Source organism: Bos grunniens, chromosome 1 (genome assembly GCF_055505025.1).
Source record: "Bos grunniens cultivar Pamir isolate PY7600 chromosome 1, Bosgru_T2T1.0, whole genome shotgun sequence".
Taxonomy (NCBI): Eukaryota; Metazoa; Chordata; class Mammalia; order Artiodactyla; family Bovidae; genus Bos; species Bos grunniens.
This window is the reverse complement of record NC_141165.1, coordinates 16,403,102-16,410,441: the sequence shown is the minus strand read 5'-3', so window position 1 is coordinate 16,410,441 and position 7,340 is coordinate 16,403,102. Positions and strand designations below refer to the sequence as shown.

The 7,340-nt window shown below is 42.0% G+C and overlaps 1 long non-coding RNA gene across 1 annotated transcript; it reads right to left on the bottom strand.

The window, feature by feature from the left end:
• Positions 1–1,339: 1,339 nt before the first annotated feature.
• LOC147379058 (uncharacterized) lies at positions 1,340–6,420 on the bottom strand. The gene is made up of 2 exons (XR_015132025.1): positions 5,224–6,420; positions 1,340–1,514 (listed from the first exon to the last, which is right to left on the bottom strand). It is a non-coding gene; the product is annotated as an uncharacterized LOC147379058 (long non-coding RNA).
• Positions 6,421–7,340: the final 920 nt, after the last annotated feature.

The window sequence follows — 7,340 nt, the reverse complement described above, 5'->3', positions numbered from 1 at the left end:
AAGCTCCCAGATACCAAGCACACAGAAACATATACATACACACACACCACATACCCATACACATACTATTTGCACACACACAGAAACACATCACACATATACACACATACCACACACACACCACACACTCCAAACACACATACACCACATACCACATACACCACAAAGAAATACACATACACACACCACACACACAGAAACAGACATACACACACACCATGCACATACTACACACACACACTCAGAAACCACACACACCCTACATACACACCACATCAGATCAGATCAGTCGCTCAGTCGTGTCCGACTCTTTGCGACCCCATGAATCGCAGCACGCCAGGCCTCCCTGTCCATCACCAACTCCCAGAGCTCACCCAGACTCACATCCATCAAATCAGCGATGCCATCCAGCCATCTCATCCTCTGGCATCCCCTTCTCCTCCTGCCCCCAATCCCTCCCAGAATCAGAGTCTTTTCCAATGAGTCAACTCTTCGCATGAGGTGGCCAAAGTACTGGAGTTTCAGCTTTAGCATCACTCCTTCCAAAGAAATCCCAGGGCTGATCTCCTTCAGAATGGACTGGTTGGATCTCCTTTCGGTCCAAGGGACTCTCAAGAGTCTTCTCCAACACCACAGTTCAAAAGCATCAATTCTTTGGTGCTCAGCCTTCTTCACAGTCCAACTCTCACATCCATACGTGACCATAGGAAAAACCATAGCCTTGACTAGATGAAGCTTTGTTGGCAAAGTAATGTCTCTGCTTCTGAATATGCGGTCTAGGTTGGTCATGACTTTCCTTCCAAGGAGTAAGCGTCTTTTAATTTCATGGCTGCAGTCACCATCTACACACACACAAAGAGACCACACACAACCACACCACAGACTTACACACACACACACACACACACACACACACACAGAGGCTGAATCTAGGTATTAAAAATCAAATATCATTCCCTTTGTCTTAAAGTCATTATTCCCTCTAAAGATGAAAAATTATCTGAATGAGTAACATTTCCCAGGGAGCTTTTAAATGTGAACTAACTCATGGGCCCCCTCAGGGAGAGGAGCATCCAGAGAGGTAGAGAGAGAGACAGGATTACGGGTTCTATAGGAAGTTCTAGCAGAGTTTGTCTAAGGCACAAGGAGCCAGGACACGCAGGCCTACAGTGTCTGGGACAGCTCACGGTTGGATGGGCCTCATCTTATCTGCTGGGTACTTCCGCTCATTTATTGCAATGGTCCTTTTAGAAAAAGGGGTCTACGAAATTTTTCTTAAAAGTCGGATAGTAAATATTTTAGGCTTTGAGCATCGTGAGGCAAAATGGAGGATATTATGTAGGAACTTAGGCAACGATTTCAAATTTAATTATTTAAAACATAAAAACTGCTCTTAGATTGTGGGCCACGAGGAAACAGGAAGTTGTATGCATTCAGTCCACAGGCTGTGGTTTGATGAGCCTTGTTCTACAGTCTTCCCCAAACTTGGTTGCAGAATTCCAGAATCCATTCTACTGTACAATAAAATGCTGAGAGTTAATTATGCACATAAAAATATGTCTGCAAAACAATTACTTTCACACACTACACATGGAAGCTACAGATTGAAAAAGACGCCATGTATTTGACAATACTGACCCAGAATGACCAAGATACACCCTAGTAAGACTAGTGAACTTAAAGGAAATGAACAGGTATCTGGGCAAAAGAGCAAGATCACTGTAAGGGGGGAAGTAGAATCGATAACAGGAGATTTGGCAGGAATGGTTTATACGAAAAGAAATAGACTAACATTTAAAATATGAAAGAAGTAAGCCAGACAAAGATAAGTGTGTTATGATACGTCTTGTATGTGGAATCTAAAAAAAAAAAAAAGAAAAAATAGGAACATATTTACAAAACAGAAATAGACTCACAGACATAGAAAAATCTATAGTTACCAAGGGGGAAGAGGCGGGTATATTAAGAGGTTGGAATTAACATATAGGCACAACTACATATAAAATGAGCTTTGCTGGTGGCTCAGAAGGTAAAGAGTCCACCTGCACCGCAAGAGAGCCTAGATAACCAACAAGGATCTATTGTATAGCACAGGGAACTATATTCAATGTCTTATAGTAATCTATAAGAGAAAATAACTCAAAAATAACTACAGTACAAAAATATGAAAGAAAATGTGAATCAAAGTTTAATAGTCAAACAAACTGACTTTCAAATATAAAAAAGCACAGAGAAACTGGTATCATCACTCATGAGCCCTCTTTTGGTACTTTCTAAGGAAATGACTTCAAAAAACCAAAATGACTCTAAGATGCTGATATAAGCACTGTGGTGATCATATAGTTACTTCTATGATTAAGTCTCAATGTGAATGAAAAGCAAGAAGGTGGTATGACTAGGTTGCATGTTCTGACAACGGAGATCTAGTATCATAGAAAAGTGGGGGCAGCCATGAAAACAAGATGTTTACAACATTCAGTAATCATATTGGTGATGATAGTATTAGTATTGCTATTCTGAGAACTCTGTGTGAAAAGTGGGATGAATAAACATGCAATTATGGGCATTCTATGTCTGTCATTCTCTTTGTCATTGAGAGCTAGGATTCTTAGTTTGGGAAAAAGGAGAAACAGATGTAGTATAGGAGAAGTTAGGGCCTCTCCCTGTAGTTTGCTTATAATTTGTTGTTTAGTCAGTAAGTCATGTCCAACTGTTTGTGACATGGACTGCAGCACACCAAGCTTCCCTGTCCTTCACTATCTCCCAGAGTTTGCTCAAACTCATGACCACTGAGTTGGTGATGCCATCCAACCATTTCATTCTGTCATCCCCTTCTCCTCCTGCTCTCAATCTTTCCCAGCATCAGAGTCTTTTCCAATGAGTTGACTCTTCACATCAAATGGCCAAAGTATTGGAGCTTCAGCTTCATCATCAGTCCTTCCAATGAATATTCAGGGTTGACTTCCTTTAGGATTGACTTGTTTGATATCCTTGTAGACTCTCAAGAGTCTTCTCCAGCGCCACAGCTTGAAAGCATTAATTCTTTGGTGCCCAACCTTCTTTCTGGTCCAACTCTCACATCCATACATGACTACTGGAGAAACCATGCTGCTGCTGCTGCTAAGTCGCTTCAGTCATGTCCGACTCTGTGCGACCCCATAGACTGCAGCCTACCAGGCTCTGCTGTCCCTGGGATTCTCCAGGCAAGAATGCTGGAGTGGGCTGCCATTTCCTTCTCCAATGCATGAAAGTAAAAAGTGAAAGTGAAGTTGCTCAGTCGTGTCTGACTCTTAGCCACCCCACGGACTATAGCCTACCAGGCTCCTCCGTCCATGGTAGTTTCCAGGCAAGAGTACCGGAATGGGTTGCCATTGCCTTCTCCGGGAGAAACCACAGCTTTGACTATTTGGACCTTTGCGGACAAAGTGATGTTTCTGCTTTTTAATACGCTGTCTAGGTTTGTCATAGCTAGCCTTTCAAGGAGCAAGCGTCTTTATGATTTGTTCATATTTTTATTAAGGTTTTGTTTTTAGAGCAGTTTTAGGTTCACAGAAAAAATGAGCGGAAAGTACAGAGATGCCCCCCCAACATGCCCAGCCTCTCCCATCATCAGCATCCCCCACTATCAAGGTATGTTTTTTACAATTGATGGATCCACACTGACACATCATTATCTCCCAGAGTCCATAGTTTATAGTACGGCTCACTCTTGGTGTATGTTCTATAGATTTTGACAAATATATAATGACATGCATATATCACTATAGTATCATACAGAGTATTTCCCTGCCCTAAAAGTCCTCTGTGCTCTAGCTTTTCATCCCTCTTACTTCAGCCCCTAGCAACTATTAATCTTTTTACTGTCTCCATAGTTTTCCTTTTCTAGAGTGTCTCATTTAGTTGTAATCACACAGGATGTAGCCTTTTCAGATTGGCTTGGTTACTTAGTAATATATGTTTAAGTTTTCTCCATGTCTTTTCATGACTTGATAGCACATTTCTTTTTAGTGCATCTCTTAGTCCATGTCATAGTCTTATGTACTATTCACTGGTTGAAGGACAGCTTGATTGACTCCAGGTTTTGGCAATTATGAACTGCTGCCACTGCTGCTAAGTCACTTTAGTCGTGTCTGACTCTGTGCGACTCCATAGATGGCAGCCCACCAGGCTCCACCATCCCTGGGATTCTCCAGGCAAGAACTCTGGAGTGGGTTGCCATTTCCTTCTCCAATGCATGAAAGTGAAAAGTGAAAGTGAAGTCGCTCAGTCGTGTCCGACTCTAGCGACCCCATGGACTGTAGCCTACCAGGCTCCTCTGTCCATGGGATTTTCCAGGCAAGAGTACTGGAGTGGGGTGCCATTGGCTTCTCTGAATTAAGAACTAAGTTGCAATAAATACCCAGTTGCAGGTTTTTGTGTGGATATAAGTTCTCAACATCTTTGGGTAAATACCAAAGAGGGAATTGCCAGATCATATGGTAAGAAAATAAGCTTGCCAGTTAGTACCAGTGGCAAAGAACTCGCCTGCCAATGAAGGAGATGAATGAGACCTGGGTTTGATTCCTGGGTCAGGAAGATCCCCTGGAGAAGGAAATGGCAACCCTTTCTGTATTCTTGCCTGAAGAATCCCAGGGACAGAGGAGCCTGGTGGGCTATAGTAAACAGGGTCTTAAAGAGTCAGACGACTGAAACAACTTAGCAGGCAGAAGGCATGGGAAGAATGTGCGGTAGTTTTATTTTCAATTGGAAGTATCAGTATGCACTCATAAAGACTGGACTTCTCTGGTGGTGCAGTGGATAACAATCTGCCTGCCAATGCAGGGGACACGGGTTGGATCCCTGTCCTGGGAAGATTCCACGTACTTCGGAGCAACTGAGACTGTGCACCACAACTACTGAGCCTATGTGCTGCAACTCCTGAAACCCACGTGCTCTAGAGCCAAACACTGCAACTGCTGAGCCCGAGTGCTGCAACCCGCCCGTCTAGAGCCTGTGCTCTGCAACAAGAGAAGCCACCATGCCGGGGTCCAGCCCCGGCTGATCCAGGGTATTCGAAGGAGAGACGGCATAGGCGACCTATTTATTTAAATATTTATCAAAGATATAAAGAGTAATAGGATGAGGATAGCTCAGTAGGAAAATTCAGTGGAGAAAAGAGGCTGAGTAGCTTGGTTTACGCGGGAGACCAATAAAACTTCAAGACAAGAAGTTTGCACCACTTACGTAGGCTGCAGGCGTCCTTCCGTTCTCCCGAAGGAGAGGAGACACTGAGGCCTCCCCAGTCGGATCTTAGAAGCCCAGGCATAATTAGCAAGCATGGCGGGTTCCACGCTCCAGATGGAGACTCAGCCAGAATTTGGGAGAGAGAGCGACATGGGGAGACCAAGTTTCAGTGAACAAGGCCCGCACTTTATTTTTCAAAGTAGTTTTTATACCTTAAGTTGTGCATAGAGGGTAATGGGGAAAGGGGTGGAGTCATGCAAGGACAGCAGTTCCTGGTCCTAATCAAAGCCAGGCTTTCAAACTTATCATATGCAAAAGTTCAGGTGAATTACATCATCTTCTGGCCAGGAGGCCTGTTAACATTTTAAGAAAGTTATCTTTCTCTAAAGGTGATTATTCCAAAGTCAGGCACCAGCCTCCAAAAAAGCATTGGACAAAGCTGCATTCCTATAGTGCAAAGGTGAGGTGGGCTCAATCAAGAAAAGAATTAACTCAAGGGTCCAAGGTTACAAACATTGAGGCTACTACTTACATTTCTATACACCCATTATATCAATCAATACACTGCCAAGGACACAGTAGGTAAGGAGTATGGAGACTTAGCAGCAAACATTGGCCCAATAAGTGAAAAACCCTTCACCAATACAATTTCTAATCAATCTTTTAACTGCTCAAAGGAATCTGTATTTAGACAGTTTAGAACATCTCATGCCTCTCACAGTTGGGAGGCTCTGAGCAATCACATGTGGCCGGAAAAACCTATTCAGGCAGGCTAGAGGACTTCCAAAGGAGTTTGTAGGTTGAAACACTGTCACACCCAGGAATTATTAACTGGAGCTGTAAGCTAACTCTTTTTTCAGAGAGAGGTAGTGGGGGACAGCCCCCCATAAAGTCAGAGGTGTAGGTGAAAGCACTAAGCAGAAAGTAGGCAGACTCTGGTTTTGGGGGTAGATGCTCGAGAATTTCCAGGGGGACTCCTGAGGCTCGATCCCGCCTTTGCGTATGCCGTGCCTCCTTCCTCATGACCTTTGTCTTGGGCGGAGTTCCTCATGCTGGCTCCTGGCAGTGATAGAATTCCAGTTGAGCTATTCCAGATCCTGAAAGATGATGCTGTGGAAAGTGCTGCACTCAATATGCAATATGCAATATGCACTCAATATGCAATATGCCGGCTCCCGGCACCACCACAGTGAGAAGCCTGTGTACCAGAGCAAATATTAGCCCCTACTTGCCACAACTAGATAAAGCTCACACATAGCAATGAAGACCCAGTGAAAAAAACCATATGTAAATAAATTTTAAAAAAGAATGTATGTGTGTGTGTCTATATGCACATAGCACATATGCTTTTATTAAAAACACTGAGAGTCTTTGAAAGAATGGCTGACTCCAATAGCATCAGCATCCCTCAAACCAGATTATTGCTTTGTTATTGGAAATAACATTATCCATTAAAATAAAATATTTCTTATAGAAATGGATGATTTCAAGTTTGGGACAAGGAAATGCACTAGAAAAAGCTTAAAATACTTCTCACATCGTAAAGTATGGGGGCTATAAAAATTACTAGAATGATGTCAAATGAAGGACAAGTTGCAGAAGCTCCCATTAGCCAAAAACATGAAGCAATTTGAGCTTCAATAGCAGTACCATGGGTTAAAACCTATCAAATATATTTATATCCCTTCTTTCATATAATTACATATTATTTTAAAAACTACTGATCACCTTTGGAAAATGATAGAAAATCAATTAATTATTTTAAAAACTGGAAAAGAATGAGGAAAGGTAAAGCAAATATTGAAAGCTGTTTAAAAAGAACACACAATATTTACTGCTGTTTCTATATGAACAAAGCTACTGAGCATCCAGATAGTAGACATGAAGTCTTCCTTATAAAGATATTCTTTTTAACAAATATAAAGGAAATCATCAACATGCAAAATCACTCCCATCACAAAACAAACGTGAATTAACAGATTGAGGCAATGAGCATCAATGACTATATATAAAGATATATATATATATATATATATAAAGATATATATATATATAAAGATAACCAGATATCATATGCCTTCTGATGAAAGTGATAGGGACAGAACAGAATGTCAAAT